The following is a 23,324-nucleotide window of genomic DNA, read 5'->3' on the forward strand; positions in this document are numbered from 1 at the left end:
ACTTTACCAGTTCTTTCTCCAGAGATGGATAGCATTTTTCATCATGGGTCCTTTGGAAATATCTTGGATCATTGTACTGGTGAGAGTAGCTAAGTCATGCAAAAGAGACCATCATATGATATTGCTGTTACCATGTAGAATGTTCTCATTCTGCTCTCTTCAATTTGAAATATTTCATATACATGTGACCAGAATGGCCTTTGTTTTCTTTGGGTGGCTCAGTTTATCTCATTGGGTGCTGGGCCTAGTGCTCCTCTTCTGGGGCAGGAAGCCCAGAGACCCATGCCTGTGAGCAGAGAACTTCCTGTGTGACCTCTTCCGGGGCAGGAAGCCCACAGACCATGCCCTGGAGCAGAGAACTTCCTGTGTGATGAGTCATGGGGCTGGCTGAGGGGAGGTGTTGACTCCAGAGCCACGCCCTATTGGGTGTTAACCTAGGGGAAGGGGCCAATGCAAGAACCAATCGGCCCTGGTCATTCAGGCGGCGCTTGATGATGTCAAAAACTCTATAAGAGGGGAGAAGACGGCTTGAAGATTTCTCTTTCCTTTTCCGGTTGGCACAGGAGCAGTGGCAAGCGTGACTCTGGGCCAGCCCTTGCTCTCGGGCTGAGCCCAGATGTTGGTAACTATGAATTGTATTGGGTCTGTCTGTTGATATTTGTAATTTGTTTGTATTTTGTTTTGAAGTTCGGGGTGCTGGTTCGTTTCCCCTGAACTAAACGAATGTTCTGAACCTCAGGGTGCTGGCTTTTTCCCCTGAAGTAAGTGAATGAATGTTGTCTGTATGCTAACTGAATGCTGCATTAAAGTAAGCTGGTCAACCCCTTCACCGTGCTTTCCTTGTTTAAGCAGATAAAAAGAACCTGTGCTTTCCCGGCATGCCAGCAGCCTCCTGGGTGCTGGCTGTGGGGGGATTTTAAGCCCCCACAGGAGCTGCTAGCTGGATTATTAAAACATAACGTCTTATCAGGTTTTACTGAAAGCATCCTTCTTGTCATTTCTTATAGAACAATAATATGCCATCACAATCATATACCACAACTTATTCAGCCATTCCCCAATTGATGGGCATCTCTTCAATTTCCAATTTTTTGCTACCGCAAAAAGAACTGCTATAAATATTTTTGTACATGTAGGTCCTTTTCACTTTTTAAAAAATCTCTTTGCGATGCAGACCTAATAGTGGTATTTCTGGGTCAAAGAATATGCACAGTTTTATAGCCCTTTGGGCATAGTGCCAAATTGCTCTTCAGAATGGTTGGAGCAGCTCACAACTCCACGAGTAGTGCATTAGTGTCCCTATCTTTCTATATCCCCTCCTACATTTGCAATTTTCATTTTCTGTTATATTAGCAAATAACACAGCTGTGAAGTGGTACCCAAGATTTGTTTTAATTTGTTTTTCTCTAATCAATAATGAATTACAGATTTTTTTTCATATGACTATAAATAGCTTTGATTCTTTTGTCTGAAAACTGCCAATTCATTTTCTTTGACCATTTATCAGTTAAGGAAATGATTTGTATTCTTATAAATTTGATTCAGTTCTCTATACATTCGAGAAATGAGGCTTTTATCAGAGACATTGTAAAAATTGTTTCCCAGTTTTCTGCTTTCCTTCTAGTTTTGGTTTAATTGGTCTATTTGTGTAAAAACTTTTTAATTTTAAATATCAAAATTTTCCATTTTACATTTTGTAATGTTCTTTATTTCTTGTTTGGTTCTAAATTTCCCCCTTATCTATAGATCTAACAGGAAAACCATTCCATGCTCTCATAATTTGCTCATGTTATCACCCTTTATGTCTAAATCATGTATGGCTTGTGATATGGTGTGAGATGTTGGTCTATACCTAGTTTCTGCCAAGAGCTTTTCAGTTTCTCCAGCAGTTTTTGTCAAATAGTGAGAGTTCTTGTTCCAAAAGCTTGCATCTTTGGTTTTGTCAACTCAGTATGATCATTTACTACTGTGTATTATGTACCTAATCTATTCCACTGATCCACCACCCTACTTCTTAGGCAGTGCTAGAGTGTTTTGATGATTATCACTTTGTAATATAGTTTGAAATCTAGAACTCTACACTGTCTTCCTTCATTTTTTTCATTACTTCCCTTGATATTCTTGATCTTCTGTTCTTCCAGATGAATTTTCTTATTTTTTCTATCTCTATAAAATACGCTTTTGGTAGTTTGATTAGTATGGCATTAAGTAAATGAATTTAGGTAAAATTGTATTTTTATTATGTTGGCTTGCATGCCCATGAGAAATTGGTATTTCTTCATTTGTTTAGATTTGACATTATTTATATGAAAAGAGTTTTGTAATTGTGTTCATATAGCTCTTGGGTTGGTTTTGGCAGGTAGACTCCCACGTATTTTATATTGTCTTCACATATTTTAAATGGAATTTAAATTTCTCTTGCCACTTTTATGTGAGATAATATACCCCATTCTATCTCTCCCTTTCTCCCTGTCTCAATATATTCCTCTCTCATCCCTTAATTTTATTTTATTTTTTTAGATATTGTCCCTTCATATTCAACTCACCCTGTGCCTTCTGTCATGAGAAAGGTCTCATCTTTCCATGTAGGAATGTAAACAAAACAGTTCAACTTTAGTAAGTTCCTTATGTTTTCTCTTTCTTGTTTACCTTTTCATGCTTCTCTTGATTCTTGTGTTTGAAAGTCAAATTTTCTATTCAGCTCTGGTCTTTTCACTGAGAAAGCTTGAAAGTCCTCTATTTTATTGAAAATCCATATTTTGCCTTGGAGCATGATACTCAGTTTTGCTGGGTAGGTGATTCTTGGTTTTAATCCTAGCTCCATTGACCTCTGGAATATCATATTCCAAGCCCTTCGATCCCTTAATGTAGAAGCTGCTAGATCTTGTGTTATCCTGACTGTGTTTCCACAATACTGAAATTATTTATCTTTGGCTGCTTACAGTATTTTCTCCTTGATCTGGGAGCTCTGGAATTTGGTGACAATATTCCTAGGAGTATTCTTTTTGGGATCTTTTACAGGAGGCAATCTGTGGATTCTTTTAATTTCTATTTTACCCTCTGGTTCTAGAATATCAGGGCAGTTTTCCTTAATAATTTCTTGAAAGATGATGTTTAGGCTCCTTCTTTGATCATGGCTTTCAGGTAGTCCAATAATTTTTAAACTATCTCACCCGGATCTATTCTTTAGGTCAGTGGTTTTTCCAATGAGATATTTCACATAGTCTTCCATTTTTCATTCCTTTGGTTCTGTTTTATAATATCTTGATTTCTTATAAAGTCACTAGCTTCCACTTGCTCCAATCTAATTTTTAAGGTAGTATTTTCTTCAGTGGTCTTTCGGACCTTCTTTTCCATTTGGCTAATTCTACCTTTCAAGGCATTCCTCTCTTCCTTAGTTTTTTGGAGCTCTTTTGCCATTTGAGTTAGTCTATTTTTTAAGGTGTTATTTTCTTCTTATTTATTTGGGTCTGCTTTAGCAAGCTGTTGACTTGTTTTTCATGGTTTTCTTGCATCACTCTCTTTTCTCTTCCCAATTTTTCCTCTGCTTCTCTTACTTGCTTTTCCAAGTCCTTTTTGAGCTCTTTCATGGCCTCAGACCAATTCATAATTTTCTTGGAGGCTTTTGATGTAGGCTTCTTGACTTTGTTGACTTCTTCAGGCTGTATGTTTTGACCTTCTTTGTCACCAAAAATGATTCAATAGTCTGCGTCCTTATTTGCTGCCTGGCCATGTTCCCAGTTACCTACTTGACTCTTGAGCTTTTTGTCAGGGTATGATTGCTTGTGGAGGAGAGAGCACTTTGTCCCAAGCTTCAGGGAGTGCATTGCTGTTTCAGAGCTACTTCTACTCCACTGTCACTGCAAGCTCTGCCACAGCAGTGCTCCTTCTCCCCAAAGAATTGCCACCTAGGACCGCGACCCAGATCCAAGCAGGGCAAAGCAAAAGAACCTGCCTCTGTTGCCAGCAAAGTGTTCCTTGCACTCCCACTCTGATCCACCCCTTGATTCCTCCCACTGTGTGAGCCAGGGACTCCAGAAGCAGCTGATACTGGAGCTCTGGAAGCAGCTGCAGGAGCTTCCTGCTGCTGCCACTGCCACCACTGTACCACCTCTGCCACCAATCCACCAGTTTTCCCACTAATCTGCTCCATGGTCTTTGGCATTTGCGGTTTGAGAAGTCTAGTAACTGCCACAGCTCAATGATTTACGGCCCTCAGGCCTGCTCCACCTGACTCCCGGTCTGGTTGGTCCTGGTGGAGCCCATGCTGGGCTGCGCTCTGCTCCCAGCACTATGCAATAGACCCTTCCCAACGACCATCCAGGCTGTCCTGGGCTGGAGACCTACTTCCCTCTGCTATTTCGTGGGTTCCTCAGCTGTAGAATTTGTTCAGAGCTGTTTTTACAGGTATTTGGAGGGATTTGGGGGATAGCTTAAGCAAGTGCCTGCTTTCCAGCCATCATCTTGTCTCTGCCCTGCTGGAATTTTTATTTCTGTCTCTTGTTACTGGACTTTGTTGGTAATGTATACAAGTGGTGATGATTTATATGGGCTCTTGCTCTTCTTTTTCTTTGGAATATTTTTTATTGCTGTCTCCTGTACAGTATTGTGAACCTCTGCCCACAGTTCTTCTGACATTCCATCTACCAGATCTAATCCCTTAAATCTATGCATCATCTCTACTTCATATTCATAAGGAATGTTATTTAGGTCATACCTATATGGTCTGATGGTTTTTCCACTTTTTTCAATTTAAGTCTGAATTTTATGATAAGAAGCTCATGATCTGAGCCACAGTCAGCTTGAAGTCTTGTTTTACCTGACTGTATAAAGCTTCCCCACCTTTGGCAGTAAATATATGATCAATCTGATTTTGATATTCACCATCTGTGATGTTTATGTGTAGAGTTGCCTTTTGGGTTGTTGAAAATGTGTTTGTTATGACTAGTAAGTTACCTTGACAAAACTCTGTTAGTCTCTGTCCTGCTTCATTTTGTACTCCACGGCCAAATTTTTCTGCTACTCCGACTACCTTTTGATTTCCTCCTTTAGCATTCCAATCCCCTACAAATAGCTGAGGAAAGAAGGAAAGTGAAAAGTAAAGGAGAAAAGGAAAGATATACTCAACTGAATACAAAATTTCAGTGAAAAGCCAGGAGAGATAAGAGGATTTTTTTAAAATAAGCAATGCAAATAGAAGAAAACAATAGAATGGGAAAGATGAGAGATCTCTTCGAGAAAATTAGAGATATCAAGGGAAAGTTTCAAAAATGGGCATGATAAAAGGCAAAAATAGTAGGGATTTAACAGAAGTAGAAGAGATTAAGAAAAAAGTATCAAGAATACACAAAAGAACTATAAAAGGAAGATCTTAACATCACCACCATGATGGTGTGGTTACTGATTTAGAGCCAGACATCTTGGAGAATGAAGTTAAATGTGCCTTAGGGAGCATTGCTAACAATAAGGTTGGTAGAGGTTATGGAATTCCAGCTGATTTATTTAAAATCCTTAAAGATCATGCTGATAAAGAGCTGCACTCAATATGTCAGCAAATTTGGAAAACACACCAATGGGCACTGGATTGGAGAATATCAGTTTGGGTCCCAGTCCTTAAGAAGGGCAAAGCAAAGGAATGTTCAAATTACCAAACAATTGCAGCCATTTCACATGCCATCAAAGTTATGCTTAAGATTCTGCAAGCTAGGTTTCAGCAAAATATGAACCAAGAAGTACAAGAGGCAGAGGAACTAGAGACCAAATTGCCAACATCAACTGGATTTTAGAGAAAGCAAGGGAGTTCCAGAAAACATCTACTCTGCTTCATTGACTACGTTAAATCCTTTGGCTTTGTGGGTCACAGCAAAATATGCTAAGTCTTCAAAGAGATGGGAGTATGAGATCATCTTACTTGTCTCCTGAGGAACCTGTATGCAACAGTTAGAAGCAACAATTAGAACTAAACATGAAACAACTGAAAAGGAGTATGACTAAGCTGTATATTGACACCTTATTTACTTAACTTATATGTAGAGTACATCATGATAAATGCTAGGCTGAATGAATCAAAAGCCAGAATTAAGGTTGCTAGTAGAAATATCAACAATCTCAGATATGCGGATGATACTACTCTGATGGCAAAAAGTGAAGAGGAATTAAGAAGCCTCTTGATTAGGGTGAAAGAGGAGAGGGTAAAAGGTGGCTTGAAGCTTAGCATTAAAAAAATAACAAAAACAAAAACAAAAAAATTAAGATCTTGGTAACTGGTCCCATCACTTCCTGACAAACAGAGGGAGAAGCAATAAAAGCAGTTTCAGATTTTGTATTCTTTGTCTCAAAGATCATTGCTGATGGCAATGGCAGCCATGAAATGAAAAGATGCTTGCTAATTGGAAGGAAAACTATGGCAAATCTGTACAGCACATTAAAAAGTAGAGACATCATCTTGCCAACAAAGGTCCATAGAGTCAAAGCTATGTTTTTTTTTTCCAGTAACAATCTATGGCTGTGATAATTGGACTTTAGGGAAAGCTCAGTGAAACAGATTTGACACTTTCAAATTGTGATGCTGGAGAAGACATTTGAGAGTCCCTTGGACAGCAAGGACATCAAATCAGTCAATACTTTGAGAAATCAATTCAGGCTATTCACTGGAAGTTCAAATACAGAAGGTGAAGCTTAAATACTTTGGCCACATAATGAGAAAATGGGGCTCACTGGAAAAGACCCTGATGTTGGCAATTGAAGGCAAAATGAAAAGGGGACAGCAGAGGATTAGATGGATAGTATCCTGGACGCAATGAATATGAACTTGGACAGACTTTGAGGAATAGTGAATAGAAAGGATTGTTATGCTATGGTCCATGGACACACAAAGAGTACATGGCTGAATAACTGAACAACACCATTTTATATCCTGCAAATCTGTTAAAGTTGTTAATTATTTCAACTAGTTTTTTAGTTTCTCTATGGTTCTCTAAATATACATCAAATTGTCTGCAAAGAGTGATAGTTTTGTTTCCTAATTGTCTATTCTAATTCTCTCAATTTCCTTTTTCTTCTCATTGCAATAGTTAGCATTTCTAGTACAACATTGAATAATAGTGGTGATGATGGGCATCCTCACTTCGCCCCTGACCTTGTTGGGAATGGTTCTAGCTTATCCCTGTTACAGACAATACTTGCTGATGGTTTTAGATTGATATTACTTATCAGTTTAAGGGAAACTCCTTTTATTCATATGCTTTCTATTGTTTTTTAATAGGAATCAGCGTTGTACTTTTTCAAAAGCTTTTTTCTGTATCTATTGAAATAATCATATGATTTTTTTGTTATTGATATGCTGATATCAATATCAGCAATTTTGCTGATAGTTTTCCTAATATTGAAGCATCCCTGCATTCCTGGTATAAATCCCACCTTGTCATAGTATATGTTTGGTTGGAATGGAGTAACAAGTGTGGCATACTTAATACTTTTCATTAAAAAGAGATTCTTTGTTCTAAGCTTGAGAATTTTGGAATGCCTGAATTTGAATAACTCTATCCTATATTTCTAACCTCAAGCTCTCTGATACGCTCAAAAATTGGGGAAGTGGTAGCTCCAAATCCAGTGTTTTCTGCATGTGGCAATTCAAACACATTTTTTAAACTCCTTGAAAAAATGGGAATATTTATCTTAGCTTTTGTTTGCCTTAGGTTAGATAAAAATAATTTACAGTGGCACATTCCTACCCTTAGGGCAAAGAGCAGGCAGTCTCTATGTTAATATTTCTTAGCTGTTCCTTGTTGTTATGAGGAAGGATTCAATCCCAATATGAGGTTATCAGAAAATGATGATGTAGAAAAACCATATTAATATTATTTTGAAAAAGACAATGTGTTTTGAATTCCTTAGATGAAAGATGTATTATTGTGACAATATCATAATTCTGTATGAAATAAAGCAAAATTCACATTCTAAATTTAAAGGCCTTCATAATCCACTTTCTAAGACAACAAATTATAGCTGGTTGTGATCTATATTGGTAGAGGGAGCTCTCCATATCCACAAAATCGCAGATTCTTAACCCTGATAGATGAGTAAATTTTATATTTGTGTGTATGTGTGTATGTGTAAAATCATGTTATCTGAAGGGTATATAAAGATGAAGAAGCAAATTACAAACATACATATATATATATATATATATATGTGTATGCTTATAGTTTGTCCAAACCTCTTATTTCATTGGTATAGGGAACTCACAGTGAGGAAATTTCCTCTACCAATGTGGGTGCACCTTCTCTGAAACTTATAATCTTAGATCATCGCTTGGGGGATCTGAGAATCTGTGATTTTCGTAAGGTCACATAACCAGTATATATCCAAAGAAGGACTTGAATTCGGGTGTCCCTTATCCCAAGCCCTTTCTCTATCTATTTACCAGCATGTCACCTGTCATGCAGCATCATACATATGTGTATTGGTTGCCGTCCTTCATTTTTGAAGAGGACCCAAATGACATCATTATGTTGTATTCGAGACACAGTATGTCTGACCATGGCTGATCAGACCAATATAAGCTTGGAAAGCTCTATCACAGATCAGGCACAAATAATCAATATGAACATTTGTAGTGGAGATGTCTCTAAATTTTCACATCTTGCATTTCTTTTGAGCTGCTACAATTCTGCTTCACTCATAGTGTGTAGCACCTTCTTTGATGTGGGCACATCATGCTTGGCAGTCCTTTGTCAGTGTCTCCCATATCACGCATTCAATTCAAACATTCTTCAGAAAGACCTAGAGAGTGCCCTTTTATTCCTTCTTCTGATCACTGTGTAGACATCTGCCTTGTGTATATACAACTGTATATATACGTATGTGTGTATACATATATATGTGTAAATATACATACATACACACATACATACATAAACATATATGTATGTGGATATCTAAATATCTAACAATACTTGATTCTGGTGCATAGGGCTGAGGCAAGCTCTCATTCTCTTTCCCTTAAGCTTACCCTCTGATCTGGACCCACACACATGCTCTATATCAGATTCAGTTATGGGGGAGCCTGGCCTGTAATGAGAGGGGTTAGGATCCATTTTTCTCACATTGCTTGGCTTCTTAACCCCCTCACCCTCCTGAATCATAGGAATTTTACTCAAGGTTTAATTATTAGCTCATGTCTAAGGTCTTCTCAAAGGCAAAGGAGGAGAAAGGTATTCAAAGTAAAATATGAATCAGATATGGAACAGATATTTATTTCTTGCACACAAAATATTTGCAACATGAAGGTACAGAATCTAAAAAATCCAAAACATATAACTTACAACTACTATTACAACTTGCTCAGAGGTTACTACTTAAAACCATCTAGACATGAAACAGTTGTCAGGATTGTTGATTAGATACATTAGATTTCATTTGTGCTTTGTACTTGTCCAAACTCCCAGTCCACTTCTTCTGACAATCCAGACCAGAGCTTGCATTCATCCTTCTGCCAGTGGTTATTTTCTCTGATGAAGAAACTTCTCTTGTAGTTGGATCCCAAAGGATCCAGAACCTCTGGAACTCTCTGAGTTACTCCATGTCCCAGGATAATAACCATTAACCTGCCTAATAAAAAAAATAAAGAGGGAAGTCAGTGTCTCAACTGCAAACTCTGATAATTAAGTAGGCTTGCTCTAGCAGATACAGGGAAACGACTTAAGGTGGTCAAGACAGGAGAAGGAGTGCCTCTCTCCCCTCCCAAGTCTAGGTTAAGAGAGACCTACCTGTCACGTGGGAGAATTAAAAGGAGAGTGGTCCACTAAGTCACTGGCTCTTCTTTATCAATGGTCAATAGGGATATACTTCATCATCTGAAAGATGCAAGACCTTTGGCTCTGATTCACACATGGCTGGAAGCAGCCCCCTCCTCTTCAAAGCACTCCAAAGCTGAACTAGCACATATATGGTCAGTCAGGATCAGAAAGTTTCACTTTGTACATTCTCTGTTCAACTCTCATTTACACATACATATATGATACATATATACACCTATATGCACATGTATATTAAATATATCTAGATATAATATATATATAAATGTATACACATATACATGTACATGTGAATACATAAGTGAGATATATATTGTATGCATATGATTGTCTGACAATGTAGGCAGCCTAGCATATCCATAGCATTCCCCTGACTCCCTACTGAGAGAGGAAAGTGTCAGAACGTTTGAGTTTTATCAATCTTGAAATAGATGAGAGGTAAAGTAGATATTATATTCACTATTTTCAGGATAAAGAAATGTATTTTTTTGCACTTTTACAGGCAAAATATATAGTTATATTTCATTCACTTAATCCTTGCTTATATTTTTATGGTCTGCCAATTATTTTTGTTCCCCAAACTAATACTATGACTTCTTTTTGTAATTAAAACAATTTCCTCCAAACATTGCACACATCATATAATTCACCACCAAGGCTGAAAATCGGTACTATTACATATGGACAGCCCTGGCTGTTGGAACGCTGATGGCCATTCAGGTTACTTGAAATAGACTACCTCTGACACAATGGTTAGCAGTAATTAATAAATGATAAACAAAACAATAAAATGTCACCCAGCAACTAACCTTGTGCAGGGCTCCAAATGTAGCTGTGACCCCTGCCAATCTGTCAAGCTAATTAGGAAGATCAGACATCCATTAATATCACAATGCCCATGAGGCATGTGGTATGCTATGAATGCGTACGGTGTGAGGGCTGTGCAGGTTGTGCTAAGGTGTGAATCTCTGGGGGCCATCTGTGTGAAAAAACCCATGGCTTCCTGTGAGTGCGCTTCTCTAGCTCATTCATCATGGCCTGTCATTTACACCTCTTCTAAATGATGTGATCTTCCGATTGTGTCATATGCACATCCCAGAGAAAGTATTGTTATATTTCTATCTCCTGGGATAAATATCACAATTACCCAATTGTCTTTTCTAACCTGGGAGACTGTTTTAAATGTTACACAGTTTTTGGCCACATGGATATTCATTTAGATACTCATTTGGCCACATGGATATTCATTTAGATACCTGGAACCTATATTCTCCTCAGTGAAAGGCCAACATAAATCAGGTAATTATCCATACAATGCCTCCTAATATCTGTCTAAACTTTGGAGATTTTTGCTTTAGAAAGAATATATGCTAGTCTGCATTATTTCTTCACCATGTAAATCCTTTGCAGCAGACCATGCTCACTCTAGCAAGACACAAGTGATCAATACAGAATAATTAGAAAATATAATTTTCCAATATGCAATTTGAAGGGGTGGATAGGCTGCTGTGCTCAGTTGAAAATCATTTTCATTTTAAATGCTGCAAAAATGCAGATTATGGGACCTACATGTCTTTGGTGAGTTAGCTTCCCATCTTCTCCTGAACTTTAACAGTAAATATGGACAGGGTGTTAATTAAGAGGACTGCCAATCTAACTGAATAATGCAGTGCTGAAAATAGCATGAGGCAGGGAATTGACCTTCTGTGTCAAAGAGGTGATTCAGCTCTGAAGTCTCAATTTGGGAATGATGACTACAGTACAATGAGACTCTAGAAAGAAAAAAAAAGACTGGAGAGTGGTTCCATCATTAACTCATTCCTTCTCTCCTAATTAGCTTTTAAATGCTGTCAGACAATGCTGTACTGAAGGCTTTTAAGGAATATGAGATGGTACAGGTATCACTTTCCCCTCAGCCTAAAGAGTTGCCAATTCTTCCCAATGAATGTTTGACTTTAAGCTACTGTCAAGAATGGGTTACAGTGAGCAACAGTAAAAGGAGTTGGTTACTGTTTGATGGGTGACATGCTCTCCCAAGACATTGACTGTGCCCAGAGAGTAAAGACAGAGAAGAGGTCAAATAGAAAAGGTATTCCCTGCAGATGATGAGGTTTTCCAGATGCTGTTTGTAAATAACAGTGTGTCTACACCAAGGCCCTGGGAGCATCACTACATGGAATTCAAAATTATTCAAAAGAGCTCCAACTATCTACACAGAATAAACAACCCCAAAGGATGAAGAATTCCTAGATTCTCGAAGATGATATGCATTTGGACAACCAAACTGGTTGCTTAGTAGAAGTGTCTTAGACAGAAATGCCAGGTGGGTAAAAGTTTCCAAGGATTAGGAGATAATGGAAAAGATTGCATTTGGGGCATTGTGATGTGTTTTTAATGACCCTCAAGTTTTCTCTTGAAATGAGAATCCATTACTTTTAATATCAATACTATTTCAGTAGCATTTTCTTGCTGTCATTCAGTTGTTTTTTTTAAGTCGTGTTTGGCTCTCTGTGGCCCCTTGGGGTTTTCTTGGCAGAGATACTGGAGTGGTTTACTATTTCCTTCTCCAGCTCATTTTACAGATGATGCAATTGAGGAAAACAGGGTTAAGTCACTTGCCCGTGGTCACACAGCTAGGAAGTATCTAAGGGCAGATTTGAACTCAGGAAGATGAGTCTTCCTGACTCCATGCCTGGCACTTTATTCACTGCTCCATATGGATGTAAATTATTGAAGAAAAATTGCATCATCTAAAAGGCAATCAATAGAAACGTGGTGAACCTAAAGAGTCTCTAAACTATTACCAAATGGAGAATTATACACCAGAAACAACATGGTCAATATCATAGAAGAGATATTTCACTGAAAAAGGGAGTGGGCCAATCTTACGCAAGGGTTCTTAGCCTAGGCCCCAGGAACTTTTTTTTATAATGATACTTCAGTATATTTGTTTTCTCTTGTAATCCTCTGTATTTTATTTTATATGTTAAAAACATTATTTGGAATAGAGTTTCATCAACTCCACCAAACTACCATTGGGAAGAGAGGGAGTGACAGATAACTGTGTGCTTCATTGGCATTCGTGTAATGTCAGGACATCTACAGGAAAGCTGCTAGATCTTTGGGTGGATCCCCTCTGGAGAGTTTAAAGGAAGAAGTAGGCACAATGTACATGGGATAGGAAGTCAGCAGGTATGGTTTACATGATTTTCAGAATCTTTAATGGGTATGTCACAGATCCCTCCAAGTAGAAAGTATGAAGAAGCAACATCCCCTGATAAAAATCTTGGCTGCTAGATCTAGAACTGGAAAGTATCTTAGAACTGTCTCATTTTACAGAGGAAAGATTCAGAGAGGGTCAGTGATTGGTCACCATTCCTGGAAGGATTCAACCTAAGGTCTTTCTGACTCCAAGGGCAGTGCCCTATCCATCATGTCATCTGCCAGAAACAAGAGCAACATTCTAGGTGTGCTATCCACCGTTATTAACAGCATCAATTATTGTTCTTTGCTTGAATATGATAGTGCCCTAAGGTGCATTGAGGAATGTAAAGCTATTAGCTGCTAAACCCAATCATCTCTAAATGTGCTTTAATAATTCTTCTGCTTGCTTCTAAATAGCTTTTTTATGTTCTTCTGCCCAAATTTGTGATTTCTTGCTGCCATCAGTACGTTCTATCTATTTTAAATCTGTTGTCTTGGTTTACACATAATTGTCTGAATCAGGTCTAATGTTGATATCACACTGCTCTTATTGAAGGAAGTAAATGTGATTTTTGGCAATCATTTTCCTCACAAGTACTTGAAGGCTTTTGAGCTGACTTGCAGCTGGGTTTTGGATATTTGAGGTGGTCAGAGAAGCAACCTCCAGATAGGACATGTATTATCATCTCCATACCTATTACCAGGTCGCTAGATGGCACAGTGGATAGAGTGCTAGGCCTGGAGTCAGGAAGACCTGAGTTCAAATACAGCCTCAGATACTTACTAGCTGTGTGATCCTGGGCAAGTCACTTAACCTTGTTTGCCTCAGTTTCCTCATCTGTAAAATGAGTTGGAGGGGGAAATGGCAAGCCACTCCAGTGTCTTTGCCAAGAACATCACAAATATGGTTATGAAGAGGCAGACACAACTGAACAATAACAAATGCTTCTTACCAAAGAAGCAGTGTCAGGGAGTAAGGAGACAGAGAGGTGGCCTGGGAGCCAGGATGACTTGGGTTGAAGTCCATCCTCTGACACATATTGGCTCTATCTCTCTGGACAAGTTACTTAATCTCTCAGTAACCCAAGGAAATCAACCAATCAATATCTATTTAGCTCCTCCTAAGCACGAGGCACTGGGCTAAACTCCGGGGAGACAAAAAGAGGCAAAAAATAGTCCTTGCCCTCAAGGAGTTCACAATCTAAGGAGAAGAAATCATTTCAGTTGTCAATATTCATTTATACAGTGTGCTTCTTCACTGTGGGTCTCCCTCTCTCAACAAAAGCAGAGGTCCAGACCCACCCCTATGTGCCCTCCCCCCAACGTTTTTACTACTGACCAATGTAGGTGCTAGATATGAGAATGGAAAGGCTTTAAATGGAAGAGATTCAATTCTAAACAACAAAGAAGTAGAGAGAATAAAAATGTTTGTTGATTTATAATTGGGATAAAATGAATTCTTTCTGTTTGTCTAAGATACTGATTATAAGACATGGTTGTATGCATCCTGTCTACAACTCAGTCCACACAATCTAGGTCCACATTGCCTAGGAATGAAATATCTAGGGATATAAAGGCAGATAAAAATATCACAAAAAGACTAAAGTTCTAAACTACTAACAAGGTATTAAAAGACTCCACACACACACACACACACACACACACACACTACACATTCATATTAGGTTGCAGCATGGTATAGTGGAAAGAAAGCTATCCTTCCAGTCCAGAAGACCTGGTTGTGAGTCTGGCATTTGGCATAGAGTGACTGTGACCATGACCAAGTCACAGAGCCTCCCACTGCTCTAGAATTGAGGCAATTCTCTAAAGCTCTTTGGTTACAGAGTAGAATTAGAGTTGTGTTGGGAGAAGGAGTTATCTTTGTCAGTAGTCTTCTACACTAATGAAATCATAGGTCTGGTTCAAAAATTATTAATAGTAACAATAACAATGAATGAATGATGGAAAGGCATATCGTAAATACTTACCGTGTGTCAGACACTGTGCTGAGTGCTAGGGATATACATACAAAAGTAAGACATTACCTGTACTCAAAGTTTTTTCAGCCTGGCATAGGGAAACAACACATGAAGGAAGAAGTGATGGCCATGAAGGGGTGTTTTGGTTTGGGAAGTCCCAGGGATGGTGAGTGTGGCTGTGGGGTAGTCAGATGATACCCTCTATCCAGAATCAATGGCGGTATGGATTTGATTACAGTTCATAGTGCTAGAGGTGGAAAATGGGGTGCGGGAGTAGCAGTAGGGAATGGGTCAATGACCATGAGATGGCCAGAACGTATAGCTTGGTCTAAGGTTGGGGGCTGGCTAGATAGAGTAGGCCACACGTGCTTTGCTGGCTGACTCACTAATCCAGAAAAATATACCTCCAGGGTAGAAGTTTCAAAGTTGAGTGGATTGTCTTCGCAGGCATGGTCTTAGGAGGCCCAAGGGAAGTGCCTGGGGATCAGAGGTAGAGCAGATGTCAAGGAGATTGCCCGGGGAGATGGTGGAATAGGAGGTGATAAGTGAGGTGCTCTAGCATAGTGGAGAGAGAGAGCTGGCTTCAGGGTCAGAAAGACTTGGGTGCAACCTCATGTCCAACATATTTGTTCTTGATCCTGTGTCAAAAGACATTTAACCTTCCAGTCTTCCTGACACCTCGTTAAGACCAGAGATTGGAAAACGATTGCCCATCTCTACCAACAGAGAGAATGTCCTCACTAGGCGTTATCTAGATTTTGTTGTTATTCACTTGTTTCTCTCATGTCTGACTTTTCAGGATCCTATTTAGGATTTTCTTGGCAGAGGTACTGGAGTGATTTGCCATTTCCTTCTCCAGCTCATTTTATAGATAAGGAAACTGAGGCAAACGGGGTTAAACAATTTGTCCAGGGTCAAAAAGTAAGTGTCTGAGGACAGATTTGAACTCAAGAACATGAGTCTTCCTGACTCCAGGCCCAGCACTCTATCCACTGCACCAACTAGCTGCATAGGTTGAGACAAAAATTTGCAATACCATATTTTGTGGTATATTATATGATACAGAAAAAATAAAACAGTGTGTTCCTAAGGTCTTCGAGCAGTTTTAAAGTGCATGAAGACTTTTGGGACACCCTGTGCTTATTAAAAAGACATTACTTTTTGGTTTTGCTGATATAAAAAAAGACCATTTCCACAGCTTTCCACTAAAAATAAATTGTGACCTAGATGTTTAAGCTCATTTGCTCTTTATTCAGTTAATGAAAGAATGCAGATCCATTTCTCAGCTTGCAGCTGTTTGGGTTCCTGCTGTGCCTCAGTGTTTCCTCCTCATCTGGATGGACAGGTTATGATTAATGGTCTTCAAGATGGAGGCAATCAGAAAGAGCTTTTCGTTGTTCTTCCAGTGGATGCCACCCTGTGCTAAGAATGTTCTTCTACATCAGGACTACTGAGACACAGACCTCACTGCTGACCGAGTGTCCTCTTCAGCCACAAAGAGCCCTTTGGCAGCGAAAGTGATAAATAAAGATGTTCCGCTGTAACATGCATGACAAACATTTGGCAGACATTTGGAATTAGGGGCAGCAAAGTGCCAGTTTCAGTTTGCCTTAGAATTCATGCTCATATCTTCATTTCCTTGAGTCAGGACGCCAAATTATTCCACCAGATTGCCACATTTTGTCCCTCTAGTCATAGGATCCAAGGTTCAAACCAAGAAGGGACCTTGCAAGTTATCAAATACACTTCCACCCCATCTTGCAGATGAGGAAACTGAGGCACAGTGAGGTTAAGCGACTTGCTCAATAACTAGCAAGGAAAATGGAGTTTGAACCCAGGGCCTATTGATTTCAAATGCACTAAACCATAAAGACTTGGAGGGCAAGGAACACACCGTATGCTTTCACATCCCCTTGGATATATGCTGTGTAATTGTTGGACAGCTAGGTGGTACAGTGACTAATGAACTGAGCCTAGAGCCAGGAGGACTCATCTTCCTGAGTTCAAACCTGGCCTCAGACACTGGATTGGGTGTGAGACCCTCGGCAAGTCACTTAATCCTGTTTCCTCAGTTTCCTCATCTATAAAATGTGCTAGAAGAGGAAATGGCCTTCCAGCGTCTTTGCCAAGAAAACCCTAAATGGGATCAGAGGAATCAAACACACCCCGAAAGCAACTGAACAATAACAAAACTTGTTGAATGAATTAAATGAGTACAGTGAATTTTCTCCAACTTCAAGAATGCTTCCTAAAAGTCCTAGCCAGTGACACTTTATTTTTTCCCCAAATTATCCCAAGGAAAATAACTTTTTAGATCCTATTGACTAACAAATTCCATTTATGTTTTTAGAATGTGGACTTTTGTTTTGAATATTTATTTGGTGCTTTTCAGTCATTTTTCAGTTGTGTCTGACTCGGTGAAACCATTTGGGGCTTTCTTGGCAAAGATACTGGAGTGCTTTGTCATTTCCTTCTCCTTTGAGGCTAAAACATAGGACTATTGGACTAATCTGAAATCTATTAGGATGTTTCCAATCTATATCTATGGAAAGTGTGCAAGGTAGATAGAATGCTGCCCTTGGAGTTAGGAAGACCTGGGTTTATATCTTGCCTCTGATATGACCGGGTGCCCAAGGGCAAGCCACATTGCTGTGGCTCTTGGCAAGTCTCCAAGACTTATGGATTAAGTTATTTTATATGTGTTGCATTGGTGTTCCACCCCCCAAAATTAGAAAGCCCTCACATGTATCTGGAAAATGATCACCAGATCTATAGAGTCAGGATTAAACGAACTCATCCGGTCATCATAATCTTTCCCACAACAGCTGTTAGGGCCAGTCTCACTACCAGTTATCATCCAATGGCTGATGAATCAAAACCAAACTCTCAAGTTTCAAAACTGCAATTCCAGAGATCCCTTTCCTGCTTAATGTAACCATGCCCTTTACTACTTTGAGGCCCAGACATCAAATTATCTCCCTAAAGTGTGCCAGATGAATTTCCAACAAATAATGATTAATAGCAATGATAGCCTCTCCCTCTCTTTTGCTGGAAAAAAAAAGTTTTTGAACTGTTTTTGTTTCTTAAGGCAGTTAGTTTGCCCTCCAGAGTTTGCTGCTGCATGAGTCTTCTGTTGAGAGCAAGGGAGGAAGTCCTTCCTTCCTTCCTTCCTTTCTTTCTTCCTTCCTTCCTTCCCCCCTCCCTTCCCTCCTCCCTTCCCACCTCCCTTCCCTTCTCCCTTCCCTCCTTCTCTCTCTCCTTACCTCTCTCCTTCCCTCCCTCCTTCCCTCCCTTCCTCCCTTCCTTCCTCCCTTCCTCCCTTCCTTCCTCCCTTCCCTCCCTCCTTCCCTTCCTTCCTTCCTTCCCTCCCTCCTTTCCTTCCTTCCTTCCTTTTCCATTTCCCTTTCCCTTTCCCCTCGAATTTTCTATCTAGAAAGCTGCCAGTATCCTCTAGGCAAGCCAAAATTTAGAAGGCAGAAACACGGTGCTTGAGGTAAATAAGTCTCTTGGTTTTCATTTCGCCTAGAGATGGATTACTGACACTGCAGCTATGCTTAAATGACTGAGTAGGGCCCAATGTTACCCCAAGCTCACATTATAGGTATTATTAGGACACCTTCACAAATGCACACTATAAGAACTTTCAATGGTTGGGGGAAAAATGAAAGCACAAATACCTTCCAGCTGGCATGTCTAAATGTTCTTCATCTCATTGGAGACATGTGCAGGTTAATTTCAGTTGATGACAGATCTCTCATCCAAATGTTGCTCAAGACGATGTGAAGTAATTTTTCTCTGCTGGTGATGAACTCGGCTAGGGGATTATTGTCTAAAAAGCCAGCATTTCTCAATTAAAAAAACACCCGACCCAGACATTACTCTAATCCCATATAATGAAATTATCTGAATTTACAAATAGAGGCTAAAGGTCCAAGGTTTGAATTTCAAAGCCTCAGTCTGTGTTATCCATGCATATAGAATGTATCCTAGAGAAGGTTGGGGGAATTAACACCTTAGAATCCAACTGGTTTAGGTCATTCCATTTAGACCCTACTGTTCCCAATAATAATGATAAGAAATGGGCTGAATGTAAACACCAAGTGCCAAATACAGACCATATGGAAACAGGACAACATCAAATAAAAAATAACAGATTAAAATTTAATGTTCTGTGATAGCCCAAGATCTTTAAACATGACATGTAATCTATTGTATGTTTTCTTAATTCTTCTGAATTTTCTCTCTATTGCTGTCCTTACTGTTACTGGCTGGATTTCAGCTCTGTAACTTAGTATGGGGAAAGAGGTAGAGAGATAATTAGGGACTTGTATACACTGGAATCCCAGGTCTTTAACAGGCAGGGTTCTGTTCTAAATGCTATAACTATGTAAAGTTGATAATATAAAAAGAAGATAAATTAGTCAACCTGAAAAAGGAGGGGAAAGGGAGAGGGAGAAGAGGAGGGAGGAGGGAGGATGGAGGGAGGAACAGGGAAGAAAACAGAGCCTTGGAGTCAGGAAGCCTTGGGGTCAAGCCCTGATTCTAACATGTGCTAGGTATATAAATGTGTCTGTCATTGAATCTTTTAGTGTCCCCATTAACTCTAAGACTTTAAGTTGTAAAAATGTTGGTAATTTGTATTAATTGATAGTATTTTCTGACCAGGAGATTGCTATATCAAAGAAATTACAGTTTCAGATCTATCCATCTATCTATCTATCTATCTATCTATCTATCTATCTATCTATCTATCTATCTGTCTGTCTGTCTGTCTATTGTCTGTCTAGTTTGTCTCATCACTTCTCTCTTTTTCTCCCTCACTTCTTCTCTTTCTGTCTCTCTTTTGTCTCCCCTTATCAGGAGTTTTGGCCACTAGCTGATGAACTATTTAGCCACAGCAGCTCTCAAAGAACATTGACTAAGTCAATTGAAGAAGGGTTGTAACCATTTTTTGTTGCAGTGTCTGGTACATAGTAGGCATTTAAATAAACACTTCTTGATTTTTGTTAGAGGAAATAGGCAAAGAGATGAAATCATAGATTCTCAAACTAGGCATACATACATATAAATGTATACTGAAAGCATACTAGAGCACTTAAAGGTTTTATACACTATGTATATATATATATGTATATATGTACAAACACACTCAAATTCAGTATATATTCTGAAGTCAGTGACCCAGATAATGAAAACATTCTGTGGTACCAGGGGCATGCTCAATCATTTAACTAGTTGGTGCGGTGTTAGTAGTCTGTAGCTGAAGTTAAATCTAAGAAGTTTCTTCACCTCTGACTCCACTATACTATCCTTACATTTTGATTTACTTAAAAGCTACTAAGAAATTTTCTGCAAAGCAATTCAGAGCTATGAAAATAAACACTAGTGAATTATAAACTTCTATTTTTTATATTTCTAATTATCCTGAGGTATTCAAAGTCTTGCCAATATGTTTAGCATTCTGTCCCTATCTCTCTGTCTCTGTGTGTCTCTCTCTCTTTGTCTCTCTCTCTCTCTCACACACACATACACATACACGTGCAAAGACACACCAACAACACGGAATTACAGAATCTCATAATTCAAAGGGACTTCAGTGGCCAACTAGTTTAACTTATACTTGAACAAACACCATCTCTGTAGTACACCCAATAATGGTCATGCTGGCATGGCTTGAACACCTCCAAAAAGGAGCTTCCAAGACAGCCCATTCTATTCTTGGATAGTCCTTAGTGTTAGGAAATTAAATCAAGTCTCAATTTCCTTCTTTTCCACTTCTACCCATTGCTTCTGTTCCTACTATCTATCTATCTATCTTTTTCCTATCTCAGACATAAAAATATTTATATATTAAACATATGTATGTTATTTATATATGTTTATTTCAACCAGAAAAAAAAAACATTTAACCCCTCTCCCACATGACAGCCTTTCAAGTACTTTAAGACAACTTTCATATCTTTATTCACTCATCTCTTTTCACACACGCACATACACACAGATATGTATACAAACATATTATTCACATTGATATCCACATCTTCTGCCTCATCATGGAATGGACTTGACCCCGGGGTTTCAAAGTCAAAACTTGTGAAGCATAAGTTCTAGCAGAATTTCCCAAGCTGGAGTGACTTTGTACAATGACCTGATGACAGATAGTTTGTCACCTAAAGAGAGCTTGTCTAGTTAGGTGCAGAGATGTGATACGTGTCTTTGGATGGAGTGGCCATATTGGCAATTGACGAGTATTCTCTGGCTCTGTATCCTAGAGCAAGGCTGCCTCCCTCAAGGTTCTAGGGATATACAAATGGATTGGAGGCATTTCTTCTAGAAGGATATCAGCTGAAGCCCTTTCTCCCCTCAGGTTGTGCTCTCCCTACTGTTAGCCCACAAGTGAATGATGAACATCCATGTTGCATTTAACCACTTCACATTAATTAGCTTTCACAAAGGCACAGTTACTTGGAAGATACAGCATAAGCAAAGGTATAAACATTTTTTCTAGTACCTTGGCAGCATATTCTCCTTGAAACCTCTTAGTTTCTGGGAAGAGTGGGCTTCTCATTTTTAGCACAGTTTCTATACACCATTGGTCCATCAGGTTCATGTCCATATACGCCATATCTACCATATAAGTCCTTGTCTCAGCAACTACTGGGATATATTCCAAAGGTCACTCTTAAATGTCACTTTTTAGTCTTTGGAACATAAGTGTTGGCTTGGCTGCACACACATGTACACATACACACATACATACATAATACACCCCTCCCCTTGCCACACACACACAGAGCTTCAACTCAGGTATTCTATCATGTGGTGATCCCATCTTGCTCTTTCTCTTCACTGTGAAACTTTTTGAAAGAGTAGTCTGTATTTCTTACTCCTATTTCCCCATTACCTACTCACTCTTTAATTCATTTCAACCGGGGTTTCATTCTTATCACTGTAATGAAACAATTCTCTCCAAAGTTATTGATGATATTTCCATTGCCAAATCTCATGGACTTTTCCCTGTCTTCATTTTTCTTGACCACTCTAACATTTGAACCTGATCACTACTTCCAACCCTCTCTTCTTGCATTTCTTTCCCTTTCCTCCCCACCCTCCAGCCTTAGCCTTTCACAGCACTTCATTTTCGTGGTACTCCTTTCTCTGAATACGTTTTCTCTGTCTCCTTGTCTGGATTCTCCCCCTCTACTTCTTGTCTTAAATAGGGCTGTCCCTCTTGAAGTGGCCTGTTTTTTCTTGATATTATCTCTTGGTGACTTCATCCACATTCTTGACTTCATTTATATATTCTATGAAGATAATTACCACATGTTTATATGTATATGTTCATGTATATATCTCCATTCTCAACCCCTTCCCAGAGACTTACCCTTGGATTTTCCAAATGCTTCCTGGCTATTTGCAGCACAAAGATCACTGACATTGCAGTCAGAAAAAAAAAAATGTAAGCTCAAGCCCAGGTGAATTTAATCAGATAATCACTTTAGAGACGGAATAGCCCTTAGAGGTCATCTAGCCCATCTCTCACATTTTAAAGAGATAGGAATTGAGGTCCAGAAAAGCTGTGACTTGACTAAGGTCACATATATAGTTAGTAGAAAAGTTTGAATTCAAACCCAGAGGTTCTGGTCAAAAGTCTAGGGCTTTTTCAACAGAAGCACACTTTTAAACTGCATGATTATGGACAAGTCATTTCTCAGGTTTTCTCTCTTTAATAATGAGAATAAAAATATATGTTTTAGATGAATCATAGGAATGTATGGAAAGTGCTCTGCAATCTTCAAGATACTATAAAACAGGAGGAATTATTATCATTGTTATTATATTCTTGGGATGTCCTATAGATAGATCAAATTTAATTATCTAAAACTAAGCTCACCAAGTCTCTCCCCAGAAACCAAAGAAACCAAAACACAACTGTTGCCTCTGCCCTTTTGGTCTTCATCACTTCAATCACCGAGGCACCAAACCTGCAGTTGATTAATTCCCCATGTATTCCCATGGCTGTTTTAAACTGCTCTCCTTTCTCTCCACTATAGTCATTTATACCTCTCTGTTCAAGCTTTTGTTCTTAAGACTATCACATGCCTCTAAATATAACTACTACAGTGGAAAATTTCTTGGTTTTGGAGTGAGAGGACCGGGGTTAAAATTTTGCTTGTTTTTTATACTACTTTTATGATCTTGGCCAAGTCCTCTGGCCTCACTTCCCATATCTGTAAAATAGAGGAACTCCATGGTTCCTTCTAGTTCTAGACCTGTGATCCTATGCTTTTGTGACCCAACAGATAAGACCTAAGTTCTTGGA

Source organism: Trichosurus vulpecula, chromosome 4 (genome assembly GCF_011100635.1).
Source record: "Trichosurus vulpecula isolate mTriVul1 chromosome 4, mTriVul1.pri, whole genome shotgun sequence".
NCBI lineage: Eukaryota > Metazoa > Chordata > Mammalia > Diprotodontia > Phalangeridae > Trichosurus > Trichosurus vulpecula.